Raw genomic sequence first — 15011 nt, forward strand, 5'->3', positions numbered from 1 at the left:
CTTAAACCAATCAGTTCAAATGAATACCCCTTTTGTACTGACTGATCACCCCTACCCAACTTGTTACAGCCAGTGAATGTGCTAATCATGTTTTAGAGTTGTTATTTGATTTTCCCGCTGTGTGTGATGATTTGCTATGTATGTGAAGTCCCTCCCTTCTTCAAAGAATGTATAAAACTGCAGCAAACCCTGGGCTCAGGGCCTCTCAGCATCACCAGTTGCTGTGTGTGTGTGCGCGCGCGTGCGTGCACAGGACAGAGCTAGCTTGCAATAAACACCTCTTTGCTGTTTACATTGATCTTGGTCACTGGTGGTCTTTTGGGGGTCCCGAATTCGAGCATAACATAAAAAAGTATTTATTCACATATGACATGAGTGCATACTTTAGAAATCACAAAATATCTACCAAAAAGATACTAAAAGTTACATGTAAGCTTAGCAAAGTTGTAGGTTTCATGTTAATATATAAAGATAAAATATATTTTTACATACTAGCAACAATTGAAAATGAATTTAAAATCACAATTTATTTTAACATCAAAAACATAAAATGTTAGGGATAAATGTAAGGACAAGGGTGTGTATACATGTTGAAACAAACTATACAATTAAAGTGAGGACATTTTACTTATATATTTATATAACTAATACCTCAGTATGTTAAATACTAAAACAAATTCAGCTGGGATAGTTATATTCTAAACACTTTTGATCAAATTATATTCATTTTTAAAAATGTGGAAAACAAAGTGAGCTTTGTCAGAATTTCTAGTCACTAGTATCTTCTTTCACATACAAAAACTTAAATACAAATTTATATAAGTTCTTTAATACTTTTGTATTGTTTATTGAATAATGATTTGTTATATAATTTTTATGCAATTTGGTGATAAAAAGAAGAACCAGACACAAATTGTCAACATCTACACTCCTATCTACATGAGAAATCACATACTCAGCCTACTTAAAAAAAGAAGAAAAACAGAGAGGGAGAGAAGAGAAGAGAAGGGAGAGAAAGAGAGAAATAAAGAGAATAAGATGTCCTATTTGCCATCACAGTTGAGACCTGTTGCCTCTTGCCTTTTGTGATGGTAAATTTAGTGTCATCCTCCCTGGACAGGATTGCTCAGATTAAACATTATTTCTGGGTGTGTCATTGAAAGTGTTTCTGCATGAGATTAACCTTTGAATTTGTGTCTCTGTAGAGCAGATTTTCCATCTTACTGTGGTAAAGCACAATTCACTGAGGGCCTGCATAGAACAAATGGTAAAGGCCGGAGGAATTCTCTTCCTCCTGTTTTTAGTCCTCAAACTCAGAATTAGACCATTCTGTCCCCTGGTTCTGAGGCTTCTGACATCAGTTGAATAACACTATTATCTTTCCAGAGTCTTCCCTTTGCAGTAGAGTCTCTCTCTCTCTCTCTCCCTCCCTCTGCCTCCCTACTTCCCTCCCTCCTTCCCTCCCTCCCTCTCTCCTGACAGTATAGTTCTCAAGTAAAAACCAATTTCTCATCTTGTTCATTCATCAGTTGTCAAAATTTTCCCATCAATCATTATCATCAGTATAAAGAAAAGGAACCACAATATGTTCCAAGAAAACCTAAGTAACAACAAAACAATTTTATTTATTTACAAATGACCTCTTTAGTTACCATCTACAAATATTTTCACTTCACAGCAAACTTCTTTAATTATTTAATTATTCTACATTCATGTCTACTTCTAAATGGGCATTTGTTCCCAAATCTACTCAGTTTAAGCTTTCTTTCCTACTACAGAGTAACAATGACCCATGGTAGTCTCTATGTTGACAAAGCTGAAAAACATTTCTCTTTTGCACTTATTCTAACTGTAATTTTCACTCAGTTGATTGTCCTTTGTTTGAAATACTTATGATTTCCTGGGAATAATTGGCTTCCCTATTACAAGCTCTTCTAATTTTTTTTTTCTTTTAGATTCTCACCATTGTCTTTCTTCCCCATCCAAACTTGCTTTATTGGGTACCTCAGAACTCAACCTACACAAGTAAAATACATGCTGCTCTGAAACATTGTTTATCGACACAATTATGGAAGAAGAGAGAGATTTCAAAATATTTCCATCCACTTCTCTCACAAAATTGTGGCTATGAAAAAAAATAGTGATGAGAGTAGAAGTTCACAGTACTGGAGAAATCAAGATGATTATATTTAAATCCATGAAAACCATTCCTGGAAAATGAAAACAGTATAATATGTAATTCACTCTACATTTATACATTTGGGGCATACTTTGGTTCATGAATATTTTTTTCTGACTGTGCTTACACCTACTATGCAAAAACCATTTCAAGTCATTGTAAATTACCATACAATGCTTATTATTTTAGAGTAATTTGAATTAATCTATTCAATAAATTTATTATGTTCATAGATTTTCAAGAGATAGAATTTCAAATTCATTGGCATTGACATGAATTGATTATTTTCTAAATCCACTTCTACATAAGGCTGTAGGTTTATGACAAAGCTTTTTCTTAGGATGTTTAGAGCTCTCAAACTGCATGATATAATTCAGCATTTGATTGAATAGAACCTTTGTTGTGTTGTCTTTGTTTTTTAGGTATGTTTTATCCCCTGCCAAATTTCACGTTTTGGATAACAGAGTACACATTCTTGCTACCACTGCCCCCACCAAAGTGCATGTAACACAGTATTGACAAAATATTAGGCACTCAACAATTATTTTCTATATTGTTATTTGAGGTTGTTTACAATCAATTTGTAATGTGGCAAAAATGGTCCAGAGAAGAAAAAAATCTAGAAAATCATGCTGAGGTCAAAGCTCTGAATGAAAGAAGAGGGAGTTTATCCTGGAACATGATGAAAAGAACAGCAAGGAGAACCGGGTATTGGCTGTGTCTGGGCCAAGCCTCAGCAGCCAGCTCTGTTGGAAAGCCTGAATCAGCAGCCTCATGGACCTAAATTAAACATTTTGCTAATATATAATTCTCTTCATTTTATCTAATTTTATTCGCGTATTAAGTAAATCAGATGTGGGCAAACCTTTTGCCAAATTAGTGAGTAGCTTTCAAATAACAAGAAAAATGATCATTTGCAATATTCATTGAATCTTGTTAACATGAATTATAGTGAATGAAGACCTGCAGCAAGATTTATTAAAAATTCAAATTTTTGACAATTGCAGCAAGGATTTGGCTATTGACACATTGTTGGAAAGGAAAGGAAAAAGGACACTTTCAACTTTGGAAATTAACTTGGTTAATCACCTGCGTGACAGAGAAGAATAAGGATCCAAATGTTTTGTCCTATTTAATGAAATTTTTACAAAAAAGACTGAGCCAGTTCCTTGGAGCATTTTTTTAAATATGGAATTTCTATTTAAAAATCCAGCAATTTAGAGATGATTGCAGTTTGAAAAATATCTATATTTTCAAAATTGTTCAGGGACCGACAATTATTATGGTTGCTTTGAATGTTTGACAAGTGTTAAGCAAGTCACAAATAAATATAATTTCTAAAGCCAAAAGTCAATTTGAGCCTTGCAGGTATTGGACATGACAAATCATTGTATTTTTTTGCTTTGCTCAATTGTATTTGTAGCTACCCAGTCTAGTAAACAACTAATTCTCCAAACTCTGTTCACAGTGAGTGAAACACTTGCTCTTGCCTATTCAGCATCTCTTTTAATTTGTAAGCAGTTCCATAAATCTTTCCTGGCTTCTAGGGACATAAAGACTCCTATGATGAAGTGGCCAGCATGGTGGCTTAATAAGCTGAAAGCTAGGTTTTTCTCTCCATGGATCCTAGGGACCACTGTCTTATTCCTGGCAAAGTAGATCAGATTTTGAAATCCAGCCAGGGTAATTAGCACACTTTAGGATCTCAATACACAAAGCAGAATGGTCAGCATTAGCAAAGATGCCTTTTGAGTGTTTTCTGAGTGGTTAAAAAGCAAAAGGAATGGCCAGCTGTAGCAGGTCTTTGGGGCTCTAATGAAAATGACCTACTAAATCCATATCTGCCTTGGGGAGGGATATATATATATATATATATATATATATATATATATATACAGGACACTAAGCTATGAGGCAATATCTTTATTACCTGTTTTGGAATGCATCCTAAAAAAATAGGAGTAAAGGAAGGAATTGAGAAGTGTCTCTAACATTTCCTAGAAAGCAAAATTTCATTGAGAAAGTTATATTCCTTAGAATGTAATATCAAAAAAGACAAAATTGAAACTTCTAGTAAAAGCATTTTAATTTATTTTTTTCTGGCAGCCAATCAGAATAATATAATATAACATTCTTTTAAAAAAGAAAAAAAAATAGCTGTCCTAAAATACGTTTAGTGATAGGGCTTAAATATTGGATTTTGACATCTTCATTGTCAATTTTATCAAAAAGTTTGCATTGTCTAGCTTTCTTTACAGATGTATGATGGCAATTATGATGAAATAATATGGAATTCATTAGGGAGCATTCTGTGCTTCAAGCTGCAGGCTAGAGGGTATTCTCTGAAAAGTGACATCAAATATTTCACTGGTTGTTTCCTTACCAAAGTATTTTTTGAACGCCCTGGTGTGGTGACACATATGCCTGTAATCCCAGTGGCTGGGGAGGCTGAGGCAGGAGGATTGTGAGTTCAAATCCAGCCTCAGCAATTTAGTGAGACCCTAAGCAATTCAGTTTGACCCTGTCTCTAAATAACATATAAAAAAAGGGATGGAGATGTAGCTCAGTGGTTAAATGCCCCTGGGTTAAAAAAACAAACAAAAAAGCATTCTTTGAGAGCAATAAATCTAGGTTGTATGTGTCATGCACATTTTTAAAATATACTTTCCTTTTTTAGAGGTAGTTTAGATTCATAGCAAAATTGAATGAAAAGCACAGAGAGATCACTTATATCCTTTTCCCACATAGACTGTGCTATTTTAACATGGACTTTTCTCACCAGAGTGACATATCATTATCAGCCTAAATCCATAGATCCATAGTTTACATATTGGTGATATTGGTGATATATATATATATATATATATATATATATATATATATATATATATATCTGTTGAGAGAGCCTTAACCTAATCAGTACATTGCTACTTTGTGCACAACTAAGTAGGATGTGGCTAGGGGAGGTAGAGCATTGGAAGCCTGCCTTTAGGATATATATTTTAACTGTGGTGAGGAGGGTCTCTTTTGAGCCACTTCTCTCCAACACACTCTTCTGCCATGATGTTCTGCTTCCCTTCAGGCAGGGATAAATGGAGTTTGCCATGTATAGACTGAGATGTCTGGAACTGTGAGGTCCAATTAAGCTTTCCCTCCTCTAAAATTGCTCTTGCCAGGTCCTTTTGTTACAGCAGTGAAAAGGCTGACTAACCATATACAGAGTGGTTTCACTGTCCTAATATCTTCTGTGCTTTGTGTATCCATTCTTCTTTCTCTCAACTACTGACCACAACAGGTCCTTGTGCATTCTCCATATGTTTCCCTTTTTCAAGAATGACATACAATTAGAATCACACTATATGCTTCCTTTTTATAATGCTTTCTTTCATTTAGTTATATGCATTTAACTTTTCTCCATGTCTTTTTGTAACTCTAGTCATTTCTTCTCATGCTGAGTGATATTCCATTGCCTAGATATACCATAATTTGTCCATTTACCTAACAGAGAATATCCTAATTTCTTCCAAAGTTTAGCAATTATGAGTAAGATTGCATTAAACATTCATTTCCAGGTTTTTGAATGGGCTTCATTTTTAATTCACTGGAATAAATATCAATTTAGCATGCAATTGCTAAGTTGTATGATAAGAGTATGTTCAGTTGTGTAAATAACTGTAAAGCTGTCTTCCAACAGTGAACCATTTTGTATTCCCACCATCAATGAACTAAAGTTCACATTGCTCCACAGCTTCCTAAGCACTTGGTGTTCCAGTGTTTTGAATTTTGGCCATGTATCATTACTCTTTTGAAAGTGAGTTCCACTGAGTAGCTCATGTAAGAACGACTTCATTTTGATTCTATTGCATATAACAATATATAGCATTATATAACATTATCAATTTTATATGTTTAAATATACATATGCATGTTTGCATTTATGTGTGTTTGTGTGTGTTATGGTCTTTAAATCACAACATACTTATTTGAATATTTAGGCATATAAAAAAAGAGAAGATGACATTATTTTATGGGAAATACCGGACTAAATGTACATTAAAGGTTGAGATACATTTAATTTTTAGTATATCTGCCAAAAGGTTAAAAAAATATGTAAGGAAGCAATCTCATGATGAAAGTTTGTCATTAAATTCTAAACCACTTTTTTACTTACTGTTATTTGCATAGTTTATTCTCTTTTAAGAGAGAACTTGATAGACACACCAAATTATTATTTAAAATGAGAGAAGTAGGGTGAATCCTCTTGTATGTTTTGATTTTCATTATCCATTTCTCATTAACCTCTTTGCTAAGTAGTAGAAGTTACTGATCCATGTAGTAAAGATGAGAAAAATGTCAGTCAGCCTATCAAATTAAAAAAAAATACACACAAAACTAATTTCTAATGGAAGCAAGAACAAGTCGCACTTTTTTTTTAAATTCTTCAACTCCTTGAAATGTTTATTTCCCTCATTCTGCTCCCTAAAAGGCAAGACCAAATCCTATGTTAAGGTTAAACCAAGATAATTACTGGACTATTCTTTAAGTATGATTCTAAATGAAAATTAAACCTTTATTATAGGGACATACACAGAATTTATTAAGAATAAAGTTAATAAACTCAAGGAACAGCCTATTTATTTAGCTCAATTTATACTGACTGATCTCTTTAAAACAGTCAAATGGTGTGGTTCTGTGTGTATATGTGTACACACACACACATGCACACACACACACACACACACACACACACACACACACACCCCACTAGATATATCTCTGGCTTACATCATTAACCACCATATCATTCACATGTGGTAATATTAAAGGACATTTGGTTATTGACTTATTGTTACTCAATGGACTTCTACATTAATTTTTAAAATTTTTATTCTTCAGAAGTAATATATATCTGCTAAAGAAAATTAAATAGCACTAATAAGCATAAAAAGAAAATAAAAATACCAATAATCTTCTAAAGAGATCCATTATTTACATGTTGATAATTTCACCAGAGTAATAAGAAGTTCTGGTTTGAAGTCATTGAATCCAGATTTAAAACTTGACTGAATAGATTATGGACTCTTGGTCAGTTTATTTACCAAGCTAAGGCTGACTTGTATCATCTACATAATGAAAATGACAATCAGCATGATTTTTTTTGTAAGACAAAGCTCAAAAAATATAGCTATTGCTACTTTATTATATATAGTTATTATTATAACTATAGTTTTACTATTAGCTTTATATATCATTTCTTATGAGTATAACAAATTGCTTTATGCCTATATATTTCCTTTACTGAAAAAAATCATATTTTAAATATTTGTTATGCTAATTTGTAATTTTCATCTGTGTATTTTGAAAATTTTTCATGCTCAGAAAAGTGAGTTATTACCAATATTTTGAATGGCTCTCTAGTAACTACTTCATTGAATACATATTTTATTATTTAGTTAGCCAATGTATTATTTTGAACAATTAAGCTATTTCTAATATTTATTTTATTATGTCAACTAACAACCAAATCTTTATATAAAATTTTAATTATCTGTTGGATTATTTTGGCAAGCATATGTTTTAGTAAGTGTTTTCATTGCAGTGACTAAAAGACCTGACAAGAGCAGTTGTAGAGGAGAAAAGTGTATTGAGGGCTCAAAGTTTCGAAGGTCACAGTTCATAGACAGTTGGCTCCATTCCTTGGGAGCTTGAGGTGAATGAGAACATGTGAAAGACTGTGGTGGAGGGAAGCAGCTCACATGATAATTAGGAAGCAGAGAGACTCCACTCACCAGATAGAAAATATATACCCAAAAGGCAAACCCTCAGTGATCCACCTACTCCAGCCACACCCTTTCTGCCTTCAGTTACCACTCAGTTAATCTCCATCAGGGATTAACTCACTCATTGTTGCAGTCCTTTCAATTATCAATGGATTAATCCTGTAAATGGATTAATCCACTGATGAAGCCAGAGCTCTAATCACTGCACCCACCTCTTTCAGGTCCTGCATTAGGGATTATGCTTTTAAAACATGAGCATTTCAAGTGACTTTCCAGATCCAAATCATGACATAATATCTTGAACAAATTCAAAGAGTTTGGATTTTCTCTAAATATTAAAATATTAATTATTATTTCATGTTTCTTATCAGAATTGTCACTTCTTGTTCGTTGGTCAGGAACAGAAAACTGAGGAGATATATATATATATATATATATATATATATATCCATATCTCCCTCATATCTCCCTTTTAGTAAATTTGATTCTTATCCTGAATTTTCAAAGACTGTAAAATACATAATACAGACTCAGTAGGTTTGGCAAAGTTATTGGGTGGACCACTGTCAGATACATCATGTCACACATTTGTTCTTTGAACACCTCAGAATAAACAGAATGTGCATGAATTTTTGTATTTAAGTTAGAAAGTTAATGTAAGGCTTTCAATGGATGATGTGTCTATTCATGTAAGCAATCTGCATGTGGGGAAAGAAAATTAGATCATAATTTGCAACAACTTAGTTTTAAAGGGATAGAAGAATTAAATGATTGGGAATAAAATTAACACATTTTTAAGTATTTAGTGATTCAAGTGAATTACTGTACAGTACATTGTCACTATTGTTTTAATAACCTTTCTTATTATTTGATAAATATGCTCCTATGATGTTTTGTATATCATCTTTTGTTTGGATATTAGTGTCTACATTTTAGATTATATCACTTGCTACTTTCTTTCTTATAATTAATAATATATATATATTAATATATATAAATAATATATTTATGTATATAAAGTTTGTGGTTATACCAGATTACTTTTTTATAGATTACTAATATACATATATAAAAGTTTGAGGTTGCCTCAGATTTCATATACTGAAATCTGAATCCTAAATGTAGTAATTTGAGGAGATGGGATCTTTGGGATGTGATTAGTTTATAAGGATGGAATTTTTTTTTTAAAGTTGTAAAACACTTTTATATTTAGAGGTAAAAAAAGATTGTATGGAGAGTTTCATGTAATAAACACCAAGTTTTTCTATTATTAACATCTTATTTTAGTATGATACACTTGTGCTATCCGCTGGATCAATATTTATATATAATTAAAGTCTTTGCAGATTTTCTTAATTTTATATTCTATTTCTTTTCCAGGACCCTGTGCAGGATACCATGTTATCTTTAATATTCACGTCTCCTTAGATTTCTCTGGACTGTGACAGATTCTCAGACTTTTGTTGTTCTCAATGATCTTGACATTATGGAGGAGCACTGGTCAGATGTTCCCTACGACAGCCCTTTATGGGAGTCTGATGTCCTCAGGATTTGATTGGTTTATGGGGTCTGGGGGAGAAGACCACGTTGGTAAAGGACCATTTTCATCCCTGTTGGTCTTGACTTGATCACCCAGCTTAGGTATCTTTTGTTGAATTTCTTTACTATAAAGTTAAACTTTTCCCTCTTACCACACTGTACATTTTTTTAATTTTTTTTATTGTTGGTCGTTCAAAACATTACATAGTTCTTGATATATCATATTTCACAGTTTGATTCAAGTAGGTTATGAACTCCCAATTTTACCCCGTATACAGATTGCTGAATCACATCAGTTACACTTCCATTGATTTACATATTGCCATCCTAGTGTCTGATGTATTCTGCTGTCTATCCTATCCTCTACTGTCCCCCCTCCCCTCCCCTCCCCTCCCCTCTTCTCTCTCTACCCCCTCTACTGTAAATCATTTCTTCCAATTGTATTATTCTTACCTTACCCCTCACTTCCTCTTGTATGTAATTTTGTATAACCCTGAGGATCACCTTCCATTTCCATGCAATTTCCATTCTCTCTCCCTTTCCCTCCCACCTCTCATCCCTGTTTAATGTTAATCTTCTTCTCATGCTCTTCCTCCCTACTCTGTTCTTTGTTACTCTCCTTATATCAAAGAAGACATTTGTTTTTTAGGGATTTGTTTGGCATTTGTTTTTTAGGGATTGGCTAGCTTCACTTAGCATAATCTGCTCTAATGCCATCCATTTCCCTCCAAATTCTATGACTTTGTCATTTTTTAATGCAGAGTAATACTCCGTTGTGTATAAATGCCACATTTTTTTTTTATCCATTTGTCTATTGAAGGACATCTAGGTTGGTTCCACAGTCTTGCTATTGTGAATTGTGCTGCTATGAACATTGATGTAGCAGTGTCCCTGTAGCATGCTCTTTTTAGGTCTTCAGGGAATAGACTGAGAAGGGGAATAGCTGGGTCAAATGGTGGTTCCATTACCAGATTTCCAAGAAATCTCCATACTGCTTTCCAAATTGGCTGCACCAATTTGCAGTCCTACCAACAATGAACAAGTGTACCCTTTTCCCCACATCCTCGACAGCACTTGTTGTTTGACTTCATAATGGCTGTCAATCTTACTGGAGTGAGATGGTATCTTAGGGTGGTTTTGATTTGCATTTCTCTGACTGCTAGCGATGGTGAGCATTTTTTCATGTACTTATTGATTGATTGTATGTCCTCCTCTGAGAAGTGTCTGTTCAGGTCCTTGGCCCATTTGTTGATTGGGTTATTTGTTATCTTATTGTCTAATTTTTTTGAGTTCTTTGTATACTCTGAATATTAGGGCTCTCTCTGAAGTGTGTGGAGTAAAGATTTGTTCCCAGGATGTAGGCTCCCTGTTTATCTCTCTTATTGTTTCTTTTGCTGAGAAAAAACTTTTTAGTTTGAGTAAGTCCCATTTGTTGATTCTAGTTGTTAACTCTTGCGCTATGGGTGTCCTATTGAGGAATTTGGAGCCCGACCCCACAGTATGTAGATCATAGCCAACTTTTTCTTCTATCAGATGCCTTGTCTCTGATTTGATATCAAGCTCCTTGATCCATTTTGAGTTAACTTTTGTGCATGGTGAGAGATAGGGATTCAGTTTCATTTTGATGCAAATGGATTTCCAGTTTTCCCCGCACCATTTGTTGAAGATGCTATCCTTCCTCCACTGCATGCTTTTAGCCCCTTTATCAAATATAAGATAGTTGTAGTTTTGTGGATTGGTTACTGTGTCCTCTATTCTGTACCATTGGTCCACCCGCCTGTTTTGGTACCAGTACCATGCTGTTTTTGTTACTAATGCTCTGTAGTATAGTTTGAAGTCTGGTATCACTATTCCGCCTGATTCACACTTCCTGCTTAGCATGGTTTTTGCTATTCTGGGTCTTTTATTTTTCCATATGAATTTCATGATTGTTTTATCTATTTCTACAAGAAATGCCATTGGGATTTTGAGTGGCATTGCATTGAACTTATAGAGAACTTTTGGTAATATCACCATTTTGATGATGTTAGTTCTGCCTATCCATGAACAGGGTATATTTTTCCATCTTCTAAGATCTTCTTCTATATCTCTCTTTAGGGTTCTGTAGTTTTCATTGTATAAGTCTTTCACCTCTTTTGTTAGGTTGATTCCCAAGTATTTTATTTTTTTTTTGAGGATATTGTGAATGGAGTAGTTGTCCTCATTTCCATTTCAGAGGATTTGTGGAAGATATACAGGAATGCCTTTGATTTATGCGTGTTGATTTTATATCCTGCCACTTTGCTGAATTCATTTATTAGCTCTAATAGTTTCTTTGTAGACCCTTTTGAGTCTGCTAGGTATAGAATCATGTCACCTGCAAATAGTGATAATTTAAGTTCTTCTTTTCCGATTTTTATGCCTTTAATTTCTTTCGTCTAATTGCTCTGGCCAGTGTTTTGAGGACTATGTTGACCAGAAGTGGTGAGAGAGGGCATCCCTGTCTTGTTCCAGATTTTAGAGGGAATGCCTTCAATTTTTCTCCATTCAGAATGATGCTGGCCTGTGGCTTATCATAGATTGCTTTTACAATGTTGAGGTATGATCCTGTTATCCCTAATTTTTCTAGAGTTTTGAACATAAAGGGATGCTGTACTTTGTCGAATGCTTTTTCTGCATCTATGGAGATGATCAAATGGTTCTTATTTTTAAGTCTATTGATGTGGTGAATAACATGTATTGATTTCTGTATATTAAACCAGCCTTGCATCCCAGGGATGAATCCTACTTGATCATGCTGTACAATTTTTTTGATATGTTTTTGAATCCGATTCGCCAGAATTTTATTGAGGATTTTTGCATCTAGGTTCATTAGAGATATTGGTCTGTAGTTTTCTTTCTTTGAAGTGTCTTTGTCTGGTTTAGGCATCAGGGTGATTTTGGCCTCATAGAATGTATTTGGGAGTTCTCCCTCTTTTTCTATTTCCTAAAATAGCTTGAAAAGTATTGGTGTTAGTTCCTCTTTAAAGGTTTTGTAAAACTCTGCTGTATACCCGTCCGGTCCTGGGCTTTTCTTAGTTGGTAGTCTTTTGATGGTTTCTTCTATTTCCTCAATTGTTATTGGTCTGTTTAGGTTGTCTATATCCTCCTGACTCAATCTGAGCAGATCATATGACTTAAGAAATTTATGGATGACTTCACTATCTTCTATTTTATTGGAGTATAAGGATTGAAAATAATTTCTGATTATCTTCTGTATTTCTGAAGTGTCTGTTGTGATATTGCCTTTTTCATCCCGTATGCTAGTAATTTGAGTTCTCTCTCTTCTTCTCTTCATTAGCATGGCTAAGGGTCTGTCGATTTTATTTATTTTTTCAAAGAACCAACTTTTAGTTTTTTCAATTTTTTCAATTGTTTCTTTTGTTTTGATTTCATTAATTTCAGCTCTGATATTAATTATTTCTTGCCTTCTACTTCTTTTGCTGTTGTTTTACTCTTCTTTTTCTAGGATTTTGAGATGAAGCATGAGATCATTTATTTGGTTTTTTTTTTTTTTTTTTTTTTTTAAGGAATGAACTCCAAGCAATGAATTTTCCTCTTAGAACTGCTTTCAATGTGTCCCATAGATTCCGATATGTTGTGTCTGTGTTTTCATTTAACTCTAAGAAGTTTTTAATTTCCTCCTCGATGTCTTCTAAAACCCATTGATCATTCAGTAACCTATTGTTCATTCTCCAAGTGATGCATGATTTTTCCTTCCTTCTTTTATAGTTGATTTTCAGTTTCATTCCATTATGATCAGATAGGATGCATGGTATTATCTCTACTCCTTTATATTGTCTAAGAGTTGCCCTGTGACATAATATATGATCTATTTTTGAGAAGGATCCATGTGCTGCTGAGAAAAAAGTGTAACTGCTTGATGTTGGGTGGTATATTCTATATATGTCAATTAAGTCTAGGTTATTAATTGTGTTATTGATTTCTATAGTTTCCTCATTTAACTTTTGTTTGGAAGATCTGTCCAGTGGTGAGAGAGGTGTGTTGAAGTCTCCCATGATTATTGTATGGTGGTCTATTAGACTCTTGAACTTGCGAAGAGGGGATGGAATTTTTATGAATGGGATTTGTGCATTTACAAGGGATTCCAGAGAGGTCAGTTGCCCCTTTCACCATGTGAAGGCACAAGGAGAAGGTGCCATATATTTAAAAGTATCCCCCACCAGATTCTAAAGTTGTAGTATCTTCATATTGAATAACTTCCAAAACTGCAAGGAATAAAGTCTGTTGTTTAATGGGCACCCAGTTCACATCCTTTTTTAATGCCAGCTCAAATGGATTAGACATACAAGTTACAATGGAATATACATTCTCTCTCCTTCATCTTGAATTGGACCTTCTTTTCTTTTTTCCCTATAATCATTCAAACAAATGGAGATCTCTAATATGTGAAAAAAACTTACCAAAAAATCTTCTAACCATATAATTATTATTTTATGCATTGGGTCACTGATATTCAGAGACAGCCAGAGATTTTTCCAAGGTCACCTAGTGCTATCACTGTCACTGAAACCTTAGGAGGTTGTAGGATTATCAAAATCATACCCTTTCCAGTATGACATGACAAATCACCTCTATCAGATGGGGGACCTTTCCACCTATCATATAGTATAAGATGCCAAAGACCTGAGTTTTAAGTACTTCTGAAATTTGTCAAATTTTTAAAAAATCTTTCATAAATGGACCACACAATCATGGAGACACCTAGATAAATGAGCCATATTTTTCTGTAATTCAAATACATTTCTTAACTCACCCTCCTTGTGAAAGATTAGTGAAGAATTGAGCCAGCTGCAAACACATTGTGCTTGATTTTTGTGAATTAGCATGAAGACTAAAATTCGTAGAAAATTGATGGTTGGTGGAATTTACATAATTCTGGTCATATTAAGAACTTCCAGTTATTTAAATATAATTTGCCCCTTTCTGCTGTAATACCATGCTTTTTTGTGAAATAAAGATAACAGCTGAGGCCTAATTCATTTAGATTCTATTATACAGTCAGTGAGCAATATGATAAGTATCTCTTCCATAAAAAAGATCCTTTGAGCATGAGTCATCTATGCTAATGTAACTTATTAATGAATTCACTTTTTATAGACCATCAGAAATTTTCTCACACCTAGTTCTTCATAGTAAATTGACTAGTTTTTTTTAGTCATCCAGAAATATGCATTATTCCACTCTAGACTCCAGTATATCCCTGTGCACATAAAATGAAGAAAGACAATTGCAATGTACATATTCTGTGCTTTCTGAATTCTCATTAAAATTGATTTTGTGCTTGTGATGTCATTAAAATCAAGGGAGTATAAATAATGTAGATATGCCCTAATTCTTACTATTTTCTTCTAAAATTTGTTGCACATTTGTTTCTTCCATGTAAAGCAAATATTTCTACCTGTATTTTTCATCTTACCTATTCTTGCTCAGGGATATTGGTCTATCAGTATTTACTCTGTCAATGGAGTCTT

The sequence above is a fragment of the Urocitellus parryii genome, chromosome 11, assembly GCF_045843805.1.
Source record: "Urocitellus parryii isolate mUroPar1 chromosome 11, mUroPar1.hap1, whole genome shotgun sequence".
In the NCBI taxonomy this organism is placed as follows: Eukaryota; Metazoa; Chordata; class Mammalia; order Rodentia; family Sciuridae; genus Urocitellus; species Urocitellus parryii.